The 12,500-nt window shown below is 56.3% G+C and overlaps 2 non-coding genes and 1 pseudogene across 2 annotated transcripts; all 3 read right to left on the bottom strand.

Moving 5' to 3' along the window:
* Nucleotides 1-5,257, bottom strand: part of LOC126443753 (large subunit ribosomal RNA) — a 7,905-nt pseudogene extending 2,648 nt beyond the window's left edge.
* Nucleotides 5,258-5,445: 188 nt separating this feature from the next.
* Nucleotides 5,446-5,600, bottom strand: LOC126443732 (5.8S ribosomal RNA). Its single transcript, XR_007582138.1, has one exon. It is a non-coding gene; the product is annotated as a 5.8S ribosomal RNA (ribosomal RNA).
* A 353-nt stretch (nt 5,601-5,953) lies between these two features.
* Nucleotides 5,954-7,862, bottom strand: LOC126443741 (small subunit ribosomal RNA). The gene has a single exon (XR_007582145.1). It is a non-coding gene; the product is annotated as a small subunit ribosomal RNA (ribosomal RNA).
* Between the last annotated feature and the right edge of the window lie 4,638 nt (nt 7,863-12,500).

Here is a 12,500-nt window from a genome sequence, read left to right as displayed (position 1 = left end):
AATGCACCCACCCGGGTGCGGCTGAGGGCCAGCCCGTGGTACAGGCCAGGGAGAAGTACGTTGGTGAGAGCGTGGAGGCGCTGTTGCGGCTTCAGCGGAGCTCGGGAGATGACGTCAAGCTGCTCCACCAGGTGGCTACGTGGATTGAAGACACAGCGACCCGCCGTGGAAAATTGCAGCCCCAGGTACCGGAAGGTTTCACCCACACGCAGGGCAGGCATGGTGGTATTGCCTGCTGTGAAGGTGACATTGCTGTCCACCTTCACCTTCTTCTCGCGCCCTGACGCGACTAAGGCGAGGGTGAAACACTTCCGGGCGTTGATCTGCAGCCCCAGGTGGGCGAGGGCTGCGGTAGCTGCGTCGATGAGGGACTGCAAGCCCCTCGGGGTCGCTGCAAACAGCAAGACGTCATCTGCAAAGGCCGCAGCGTTGACTCTGCGACCGAGGATCCGAGCTCCGATGTGGGAGGGCAGTTGGCCTAAAACGTAGTCCACCGCAAAGTTGAACAGGAGGGGGGAGAGGGGATCGCCCTGGCGAACGCCCCGTGCTGGCTGCACAGACACGCCCACGCCGGCGCCGTCCGCTATCACTGTCGTGCTGCCCTCGTAGCACCGCTCGACATACTCGACAAAGCAATCCGGCAGGCCATGCGCCTTCAGCACGGGGCGAAGGGCAGCATGATCTACCGAATCGAATGCCTTAGATACGTCGATCGATGCCACAAAGACAGAGCGGCAGGAGCGAACTGCGTCGGTGAGAGCAGTGTCCAAGATGAAGGTATTTTCCAACATCCCATCCCGAGGGATGAATGCCCGCTGACGTTCGTCCACAGCACAAGCGCGCATCAGGCGTGACGCGAGAACCTTGTGAAAGGTCCGCGCCAACACCGAGCAGACCGTAATGGGGCGAAAGTCAGCGGGGGATGTTGGTGCAGCCGTTTTCGGGAGAAGGGACGTCCGCGCGCGAAGCAGGCGTTCCGGAAGGGCGCGGGCCAGAAGGAAGAGATTCATCACTTTCACCAGGACTTCGTGCGGCAGACGCCGCAACTCCGCTGGGGTAAGGCCGTCCGGCCCCGCTGCTGATCCCCTGGGCGGCAACGCGGCGGCGACCTCCTCATGTGTGACCGGCCCCCATATGCACTCGAGAGCGACAGGCTCTGAGTGCGGGAGGAGGCGGTCACGAATGAAGCCCGCGGTGGAGATGGGCTTCTTGGTGAAGAGGTCCGCCCAGAAGTCCAGCAGACCAGGGATGGCAGGTGGCGGCTGGAGCAGGGTGCCATCCAAGAGGCCGCGCACGCAACGCGCACGCGACCGTCGGAAGGCATCCTGCGTTCTCGCGTACTCCCAGCGGCGCCGCTTGCGCTTCTGCGTCGGCGGCGCGGCAGGCGGCCGCTTCGATGGTTGGCGAGGCCGCTGTGTCCTGGTGATCGATCTCTCCCCTCTGGACCCGACCGACGCAAGGGCATCCGGGAGCATGCCCAGGATGACATCGGGCGGCGTGCCCCGCCCCAGACCGATGACACGATCCAGGGCAGAGAAACGCTGGGCGGAAGCGGGTAGCCCCGCCAGATGCTCCCAGATGGCGGCGTCAGTCGGCCCCTCCGGCGGCGGCCCGGTGGTGTCGGCCGCGAAGTCCTCGGCTGCGTCGACGGGCGGCGCAGCGGCCTCGCCCGCGTCAGGCAGCGGGCTCGCCGCTCCCCGGCGGGACGCCGGCTCTTCCCCCCGACCGATCTCAAGCGCCTCCATGAATTGGCGGACAAGCTGATTGTGGGCAGCTTGCCGCCGTCGGCACTTGATTGCCTCAAGCGTTCGGTCGGGGAACATCCTGATGAGCTCTTGATTTACAAAGAAGAACCGGGCGTCCCTCTCGAGGAACAGTTCGGCCTCTGCCTTGGCGAGCGACAGGACTTCTTCCTCCGTCCACCTCGCGCGATGCCTCTCCGTGACGATCTCCGCGTTGGCGGCCGCAAGATGTTGGCGGCGGCGATGGACCCCGAGACCGTTCTTGGTTGTAAAGCTGCGGTGGCACTCACTACAGGTATACATAGCTGCAAAAGTTACAAGATTTTCGGCCGGTTGGCCGGCTAGGTGCTGGGGGAGTTGGGGTGGCGCCTTCAGCGGAAGGGCCACCACTTATTCTCTGCTTACTGCCCCCAACTAAAAAAGGGATAGTGCGAGGGGGGGCTGGTAACCCCCCCAAGCCCCTGGTGCGGTCTTCCACTCTGCGAAATCAGCGGGCCCACGAGAAGGGGAGAAGACCGCAGGAGAGGAGAGGCTAAGAGGGCTAGGCCCATGTATTGCGCATCACTCTCCCTGTAACTATAACCCAAGGAAGGCACCTCGCAGCAGCAGCACGACTACATCAAGACCGCACTTCGAGAGAGTCATAGTTACTCCCGCCGTTTACCCGCGCTTGCTTGAATTTCTTCACGTTGACATTCAGAGCACTGGGCAGAAATCACATTGCGTCAACACCCGCTAGGGCCATCGCAATGCTTTGTTTTAATTAGACAGTCGGATTCCCCCAGTCCGTGCCAGTTCTGAGTTGATCGTTGAATGGCGGCCGAAGAGAATCCGCGCACCCGCGCGCCCCCGGAGGAGCACGCTAAGGCGGACGCGGCCTCGCAGCAAGGAAGATCCGTGGGAGGCCAAGGCACGGGACCGAGCTCGGATCCTGCACGCAGGTTGAAGCACCGGGGCGCGAACGCCGCGCAGGCGCGCGCATCCTGCACCGCCGGCCAGCACGAGGCCGACCAACGGCGAGAGCAGACCACGCCCGCGCTAAACGCCCGCACTTACCGGCACCCCTACGGCACTCACCTCGCCCAGGCCCGGCACGTTAGCGCTGACCCACTTCCCGACCAAGCCCGACACGCCCCGATCCTCAGAGCCAATCCTTATCCCGAAGTTACGGATCCAATTTGCCGACTTCCCTTACCTACATTATTCTATCGACTAGAGGCTCTTCACCTTGGAGACCTGCTGCGGATATGGGTACGAACCGGCGCGACACCTCCACGTGGCCCTCTCCCGGATTTTCAAGGTCCGAGGGGAAGATCGGGACACCGCCGCAACTGCGGTGCTCTTCGCGTTCCAAACCCTATCTCCCTGCTAGAGGATTCCAGGGAACTCGAACGCTCATGCAGAAAAGAAAACTCTTCCCCGATCTCCCGACGGCGTCTCCGGGTCCTTTTGGGTTACCCCGACGAGCATCTCTAAAAGAGGGGCCCGACTTGTATCGGTTCCGCTGCCGGGTTCCGGAATAGGAACCGGATTCCCTTTCGCCCAACGGGGGCCAGCACAAAGCGCATCATGCTATGACGGCCCCCATCAACATCGGATTTCTCCTAGGGCTTAGGATCGACTGACTCGTGTGCAACGGCTGTTCACACGAAACCCTTCTCCGCGTCAGCCCTCCAGGGCCTCGCTGGAGTATTTGCTACTACCACCAAGATCTGCACCGACGGCGGCTCCAGGCAGGCTCACGCCCAGACCCTTCTGCGCCCACCGCCGCGACCCTCCTACTCGTCAGGGCTTCGCGGCCGGCCGCAAGGACCGGCCATGACTGCCAGACTGACGGCCGAGTATAGGCACGACGCTTCAGCGCCATCCATTTTCAGGGCTAGTTGCTTCGGCAGGTGAGTTGTTACACACTCCTTAGCGGATTCCGACTTCCATGGCCACCGTCCTGCTGTCTTAAGCAACCAACGCCTTTCATGGTTTCCCATGAGCGTCGATTCGGGCGCCTTAACTCGGCGTTTGGTTCATCCCACAGCGCCAGTTCTGCTTACCAAAAGTGGCCCACTTGGCACTCCGATCCGAGTCGTTTGCTCGCGGCTTCAGCATATCAAGCAAGCCGGAGATCTCACCCATTTAAAGTTTGAGAATAGGTTGAGGTCGTTTCGGCCCCAAGGCCTCTAATCATTCGCTTTACCGGATGAGACTCGTACGAGCACCAGCTATCCTGAGGGAAACTTCGGAGGGAACCAGCTACTAGATGGTTCGATTAGTCTTTCGCCCCTATACCCAGCTCCGACGATCGATTTGCACGTCAGAATCGCTACGGACCTCCATCAGGGTTTCCCCTGACTTCGTCCTGGCCAGGCATAGTTCACCATCTTTCGGGTCCCAACGTGTACGCTCTAGGTGCGCCTCACCTCGCAATGAGGACGAGACGCCCCGGGAGTGCGGAGGCCGCCGCCCCGTGAAGGGCGGGGAAGCCCCATCCTCCCTCGGCCCGCGCAAGGCGAGACCTTCACTTTCATTACGCCTTTAGGTTTCGTACAGCCCAATGACTCGCGCACATGTTAGACTCCTTGGTCCGTGTTTCAAGACGGGTCGTGAAATTGTCCAAAGCTGAAGCGCCGCTGACGGGAGCGATTATTCCGCCCGAGAGCATCCCGAGCCAACAGCGGCGCGGGTCCGGGGCCGGGCCAGGTAGGTCCGTCATCCGGGAAGAACCGCGCGCGCTTGCCGGGAGCCCGAGCGCCCAAAGGGGCGAATCGACTCCTCCAGATATACCGCCGGGCAGCCAGCCAGGACACCGGGGCTCTGCCCAACAGACGCGAACCGAGGCCCGCGGAAGGACAGGCTGCGCACCCGGGCCGTAGGCCGGCACCCAGCGGGTCGCGACGTCCTACTAGGGGAGAAGTGCGGCCCACCGCACACCGGAACGGCCCCGCCCCGCGGCGAGTGGAAAGGCAACCGGACACGACCCCGCCGCGAATTGCTCCGCGCGGGCGGCCGGCCCCATCTGCCGAGGGCGGAGGCCAGTGGCCGGATGGGCGTGAATCTCACCCGTTCGACCTTTCGGACTTCTCACGTTTACCCCAGAACGGTTTCACGTACTTTTGAACTCTCTCTTCAAAGTTCTTTTCAACTTTCCCTCACGGTACTTGTTCGCTATCGGTCTCGTGGTCATATTTAGTCTCAGATGGAGTTTACCACCCACTTGGAGCTGCACTCTCAAGCAACCCGACTCGAAGGAGAGGTCCCGCCGACGCTCGCACCGGCCGCTACGGGCCTGGCACCCTCTACGGGCCGTGGCCTCATTCAAGTTGGACTTGGGCTCGGCGCGAGGCGTCGGGGTAGTGGACCCTCCCAAACACCACATGCCACGACAGGCGGCAGCCTGCGGGGTTCGGTGCTGGACTCTTCCCTGTTCGCTCGCCGCTACTGGGGGAATCCTTGTTAGTTTCTTTTCCTCCGCTTAGTAATATGCTTAAATTCAGCGGGTAGTCTCGCCTGCTCTGAGGTCGTTGTACGAGGTGTCGCACGCCACACCGCCAGCCGGCTGTGCACGCTACCGAGTAAGTACCGGTATGCGAACCGCCAGGCGACGGGCGCGCATCGCACGTTTAAGGAGACGCGGCCGGCCCCACAGGCGGCCACGACACTCCCAGGTCTGCGAAGCGGGGCAAACGCCGCGCGCTTCAGTATACGTAGCCGACCCTCAGCCAGACGTGGCCCGGGAACGGAATCCATGGACCGCAATGTGCGTTCGAAACGTCGATGTTCATGTGTCCTGCAGTTCACATGTCGACGCGCAATTTGCTGCGTTCTTCATCGACCCACGAGCCGAGTGATCCACCGTCCTGGGTGATCTTTTCATAGTTTCCACCATCTCTTTCGAGACAGTTGCATAGGCGGGACTGAGGCGTGTGGCGGCCCTGTTCCAGCGTTCAGTGTCCAACGGCCTCACGGCCGATGGGCGTCGTACGGCTCCACACCGGAGCGGACAGGCAGTCGGGCGAAAGTCATTCAAAACCGGCGCCAGGCGCCAGGTGCCGCAGGCCAGCCGCTCCAGCGCTTCAGCGCTCGTACCACACAACATTGCCGTTAGTTTTGAGACGAACGCGTGGTTCCGCACGCGGCGCACGGCTACTGCGAGCCGTACAGGTAGCTGCGTGTTGCGCGACACGACACGCACATCGAAAGACATGCAGTCTAGTCGGTAATGATCCTTCCGCAGGTTCACCTACGGAAACCTTGTTACGACTTTTACTTCCTCTAAATGATCAAGTTTGGTCATCTTTCCGGTAGCATCGGCAACGACAGAGTCAATGCCGCGTACCAGTCCGAAGACCTCACTAAATCATTCAATCGGTAGTAGCGACGGGCGGTGTGTACAAAGGGCAGGGACGTAATCAACGCGAGCTTATGACTCGCGCTTACTGGGAATTCCTCGTTCATGGGGAACAATTGCAAGCCCCAATCCCTAGCACGAAGGAGGTTCAGCGGGTTACCCCGACCTTTCGGCCTAGGAAGACACGCTGATTCCTTCAGTGTAGCGCGCGTGCGGCCCAGAACATCTAAGGGCATCACAGACCTGTTATTGCTCAATCTCGTGCGGCTAGAAGCCGCCTGTCCCTCTAAGAAGAAAAGTAATCGCTGACAGCACGAAGGATGTCACGCGACTAGTTAGCAGGCTAGAGTCTCGTTCGTTATCGGAATTAACCAGACAAATCGCTCCACCAACTAAGAACGGCCATGCACCACCACCCACCGAATCAAGAAAGAGCTATCAATCTGTCAATCCTTCCGGTGTCCGGGCCTGGTGAGGTTTCCCGTGTTGAGTCAAATTAAGCCGCAGGCTCCACTCCTGGTGGTGCCCTTCCGTCAATTCCTTTAAGTTTCAGCTTTGCAACCATACTTCCCCCGGAACCCAAAAGCTTTGGTTTCCCGGAGGCTGCCCGCCGAGTCATCGGAGGAACTGCGGCGGATCGCTGGCTGGCATCGTTTATGGTTAGAACTAGGGCGGTATCTGATCGCCTTCGAACCTCTAACTTTCGTTCTTGATTAATGAAAACATACTTGGCAAATGCTTTCGCTTCTGTTCGTCTTGCGACGATCCAAGAATTTCACCTCTAACGTCGCAATACGAATGCCCCCGCCTGTCCCTATTAATCATTACCTCGGGTTCCGAAAACCAACAAAATAGAACCGAGGTCCTATTCCATTATTCCATGCACACAGTATTCAGGCGGGCTTGCCTGCTTTAAGCACTCTAATTTGTTCAAAGTAAACGTGCCGGCCCACCGAGACACTCAATAAAGAGCACCCTGGTAGGATTTCAACGGGGTCCGCCTCGGGACGCACGAGCACGCACGAGGCGGTCGCACGCCTTCGGCTCGCCCCACCGGCAGGACGTCCCACGATACATGCCAGTTAAACACCGACGGGCGGTGAACCAACAGCGTGGGACACAAATCCAACTACGAGCTTTTTAACCGCAACAACTTTAATATACGCTATTGGAGCTGGAATTACCGCGGCTGCTGGCACCAGACTTGCCCTCCAATAGATACTCGTTAAAGGATTTAAAGTGTACTCATTCCGATTACGGGGCCTCGGATGAGTCCCGTATCGTTATTTTTCGTCACTACCTCCCCGTGCCGGGAGTGGGTAATTTGCGCGCCTGCTGCCTTCCTTGGATGTGGTAGCCGTTTCTCAGGCTCCCTCTCCGGAATCGAACCCTGATTCCCCGTTACCCGTTACAACCATGGTAGGCGCAGAACCTACCATCGACAGTTGATAAGGCAGACATTTGAAAGATGCGTCGCCGGTACGAGGACCGTGCGATCAGCCCAAAGTTATTCAGAGTCACCAAGGCAAACGGACCGGACGAGCCGACCGATTGGTTTTGATCTAATAAAAGCGTCCCTTCCATCTCTGGTCGGGACTCTGTTTGCATGTATTAGCTCTAGAATTACCACAGTTATCCAAGTAACGTGGGTACGATCTAAGGAACCATAACTGATTTAATGAGCCATTCGCGGTTTCACCTTAATGCGGCTTGTACTGAGACATGCATGGCTTAATCTTTGAGACAAGCATATGACTACTGGCAGGATCAACCAGGGAGCTGCGTCAACTAGAGCTGAGCAGCCGGCCGCCCGGGAGTGTGTCCCGGGGGCCCGCGCGAACACGCAAGCGTCCGCTCAATTATTCTGCAAACAGGAGGAGGCTGAGCTCCCCTGCACAACACACCTCGAAACCCTCTCAGGTCCCGGCGGCGCGCAGCGCCGTCCTAAGTACTTGGTCGGGTTCGAGAGAGGCGCAATCGCCCGGAGTTAGGCGAGTAGACGCTTTAGGTGCGACCACCCGTGCTCCCAACTGAGCTTGCCGCTGCCGACAGAGGCCCGGGAGCGTGCTGTCGTGGCATTGCCGGCGGGAGACAACACGCGCCACCTACGGTGACCGGCAGCTCCAACGCCAGCGCCACAGAAGGACAAAAGCCCCACTTGGGTGCCGAAGCGAACTCTCCCAGCACAGCGCACGCGCCAACACGTCCGCACAGCTGCGATACAAACCACCTGCGAGAACCGCTGGGGCGACCGAGCAGCAGACGGCGTCGCGGCGCCGAGCGCCGGGCGGCGGCGCATCCTCAGCGCACACAGTCCTCAATCGGACCAGCACACTGCAGATGGCCACCGCGCTTCGCACCGGGCCCGCGAGGACCTACTTTGGCCGCAAGGCGCCGCGAGCAGGGGGCGCCGGCGCGCAGCTGCGCCGCCTGCCGCGTCCGTCGGCCGGCGCGCCTGCCACTGGCCGCCCCCACCAGCCGGCTGTAGCGCGTGCGCCCACGCACCGCGCTGCCAGCACGCCGGGCGGCCCCCCCTCACCGGCCGGGGACGGTCCCACCCAGCCACCGCCGCGTATCGCCTCACACCCAGATCCCCTTTCGCGTTCGTGGGCATGGTGGGTCCCCTTTCACGTTCGTGGGCATGGTGGGTATCCCTGAAACAACCGGTTAATAGCTCGACCGATCGTCGCCAACACTGATTCACCTCTAGCGAGAACAACCGCACCACAACGGGTTACCTGTTGTTCATTTGCGTAACGTCACCAGCAAACGTAGACGTCCATCGCCATTTGCAACGAGTATTGCATGCCTGTGTCAGGTGTCACAACACACTACGTCTGCCCACATAGACGCAACAACATGTGCACGCCTCGAGAACACGTGGAAGGTAGCCCCCGTACGTATGCGGTGTCCATTGCGCGAACGACTGTCAGCCGGCCTCTGCAGGATGTCGCAGATGTGGAACGCGGTGCAACATGCTATCACGGTGTGTGAGAAGAGACGACTACGTCCGAATACACGCTCCACTACATCAACAGACTGCTCATGCTGATCGCCATCCAGGGCGTCCGTTCCTCCCACACGTCTGAATGGCGTACCACACTGCAATCCAGCTCTTATAGGGAGACGACACGTAGCTGCGTGCACAATATTTGGACTGTATGGTCTGCCGTTGCTAGGCGCAGTCGTCGTACGGTCACACATGTGCCACGATGTATCATTCAGTACATACGGACCAATGTGCAGTACAGTTTGTGGGTTTTGCGTACATCGGCGGACAGGTGACAGGCCGTACCACAACGTAGGCTGAGTACGTCGGCATGCGAAGGGCATTGAACATGCAAACTTCTCAACGACCAGCTTGCGAAGGCAGGGGGGAAGGGGGGGGGGCATGTACGTCCTGCTGCTATCCACATTACAGTGTATAGCAGGAGCATGTGGAAAGTCAGCAACACCTGCAAGGTGTTTAACATGACGCGATACACAGGGGACCGGGCAGTGCGAATAGCGAACTATATTGCGAGGGTTGCGGTTAGGCAACACTACACTAATTTAACGAGTTGCATAACAATTACAGAGCAGGTTCAGCGACAACGTGCGTCAGGTTAAGGCGCAATATAGGTTAGGTTGAGGCACAATATAGGTTAGGTTAAGGCACAACATGGGTTACGTTAAGGCACAAATTGGGTTACGTTAAGGCACAACATGGGTTACGTTAAGGCACAACATGGGTTACGTTAAGGCACAAATTAGGTTACGTTAAGGCACAAATTAGGTTACGTTAAGGCACAAATTAGGTTACGTTAAGGCACAAATTAGGTTACGTTAAGGCACAAATTAGGTTACGTTAAGGCACAAATTAGGTTACGTTAAGGCACAAATTAGGTTACGTTAAGGCACAAATTAGGTTACGTTAAGGCACAAATTAGGTTACGTTAAGGCACAAATTAGGTTACGTTAAGGCACAAATTAGGTTACGTTAAGGCACAAATTAGGTTACGTTAAGGCACAAATTAGGTTACGTTAAGGCACAAATTAGGTTACGTTAAGGCACAAATTAGGTTACGTTAAGGCACAAATTAGGTTACGTTAAGGCACAAATTAGGTTACGTTAAGGCACAAATTAGGTTACGTTAAGGCACAAATTAGGTTACGTTAAGGCACAAATTAGGTTACGTTAAGGTACAATATGGGTTAGGTTAAGGTACAATATGGGTTAGGTTAAGGTACAATATGGGTTAGGTTAAGGTACAATATGGGTTAGGTTAAGGCACAATATGGGTTAGGTTAAGGCACAACGTAGGTTAGGTTAAGGCACAACGTAGGTTAGGTTAAGGCACAACATAGGTTAGGTTAAGGCACAACATAGGTTAGGTTAAGGCACAACATAGGTTAGGTTAAGGCACAACATAGGTTAGGTTAAGGCACAACATAGGTTAGGTTAAGGCACAACATAGGTTAGGTTAAGGCACAACATAGGTTAGGTTAAGGCACAACATAGGTTAGGTTAAGGCACAACATAGGTTAGGTTAAGGCACAACATAGGTTAGGTTAAGGCACAACGTAGGTTAGGTTAAGGCACAACGTAGGTTAGGTTAAGGCACAACGTAGGTTAGGTTAAGGCACAACGTAGGTTAGGTTAAGGCACAACGTAGGTTAGGTTAAGGCACAACGTAGGTTAGGTTAAGGCACAACGTAGGTTAGGTTAAGGCACAACGTAGGTTAGGTTAAGGCACAACGTAGGTTAGGTTAAGGCACAACGTAGGTTAGGTTAAGGCACAACGTAGGTTAGGTTAAGGCACAACGTAGGTTAGGTTAAGGCACAACGTAGGTTAGGTTAAGGCACAACGTAGGTTAGGTTAAGGCACAACGTAGGTTAGGTTAAGGCACAACGTAGGTTAGGTTAAGGCACAACGTAGGTTAGGTTAAGGCACAACGTAGGTTAGGTTAAGGCACAACGTAGGTTAGGTTAAGGCACAACATAGGTTAGGTTAAGGCACAACATAGGTTAGGTTAAGGCACAACATAGGTTAGGTTAAGGCACAACATAGGTTAGGTTAAGGCACAACATAGGTTAGGTTAAGGCACAACATAGGTTAGGTTAAGGCACAACATAGGTTAGGTTAAGGCACAACATAGGTTAGGTTAAGGCACAACATAGGTTAGGTTAAGGCACAACATAGGTTAGGTTAAGGCACAACATAGGTTAGGTTAAGGCACAACATAGGTTAGGTTAAGGCACAACGTAGGTTAGGTTAAGGCACAACGTAGGTTAGGTTAAGGCACAACGTAGGTTAGGTTAAGGCACAACGTAGGTTAGGTTAAGGCACAACGTAGGTTAGGTTAAGGCACAACGTAGGTTAGGTTAAGGTACAACGTAGGTTAGGTTAAGGTACAACGTAGGTTAGGTTAAGGTACAACGTAGGTTAGGTTAAGGTACAACGTAGGTTAGGTTAAGGTACAACGTAGGTTAGGTTAAGGTACAACGTAGGTTAGGTTAAGGTACAACGTAGGTTAGGTTAAGGTACAACGTAGGTTAGGTGAAGGCGCAATGTAGGTTAGGTTAAGGTACGATATACCTTAGGTTAAGGTACAATATCGCTTAGGTTAAGGTACAATATAGCTTAGGTTAAGGTACACGTTGTAGGGAAAGGTGTATTTTGGGGGGGGAGGGGGCGGCAGGTTCGTTGATAGTGATTATCGTAAGTGCATGCCTGCGGGATCATCCGATTTGTCACGTCAGGATGCACTTGTGGCTCATGACAGGCGGCGCTCCGATTCCAAGGTTGTGGCAGATCTGTGTCTTTCATTCCTGCCATTGTTTGTGTACTGTGACAGGAGGCAGTATTGTGATGTTGGGTGCACCCCTGTGTAGGACATGTGTGGGTGTTCGTGGCTTAGCTGAGCAATGGCGGATGTCGGAAGGGTGGGATATTCTGTTTTCTGGGTGGACCTCCCGGTCTGGTTATGATAGTGTGGATTGTGTAATGTGGCGGAGAGGATGCACCGGATGTTCTTCCATGCTGGTGGTTAGATATTGTGTGTGTGCCTGTTAGAGGCAGAGAGTAGTGTGTGATAGTGTCTGGCTGACGTGTGGTTCTCATTGTGTGCAGAGTCTTTCAGCATGTATAGGGACGGTTGTATATATTATCTGTATTCTGATGGCTCTGCATCTATTACTAATCAGTGCCGTGTATACGGTTACTCTGGTTCCAGTCGAAACTGTTCTATCTCTGTACATTAGTGACACTGCGGCTCCACTATGTTGCCGCCCCTGTCGGCCGTTTCCCCCAGTGTGTGGCTAATGATTATCAGCAATCAGTCTATTAGTCAATACCGGTAGTGTGACGACGTGAAATGTCCGGGATGGGGGAAGCTACACGCTTCCCGTGGGTCAGGGCCTAGAAAGACTCTTC

This window comes from Schistocerca serialis, unplaced genomic scaffold, assembly GCF_023864345.2.
Source record: "Schistocerca serialis cubense isolate TAMUIC-IGC-003099 unplaced genomic scaffold, iqSchSeri2.2 HiC_scaffold_182, whole genome shotgun sequence".
Classification (NCBI taxonomy): Eukaryota; Metazoa; Arthropoda; class Insecta; order Orthoptera; family Acrididae; genus Schistocerca; species Schistocerca serialis.
The sequence above is the reverse complement of the archived record's forward strand: the minus strand, read 5'-3'. Positions and strand labels throughout refer to the sequence as shown.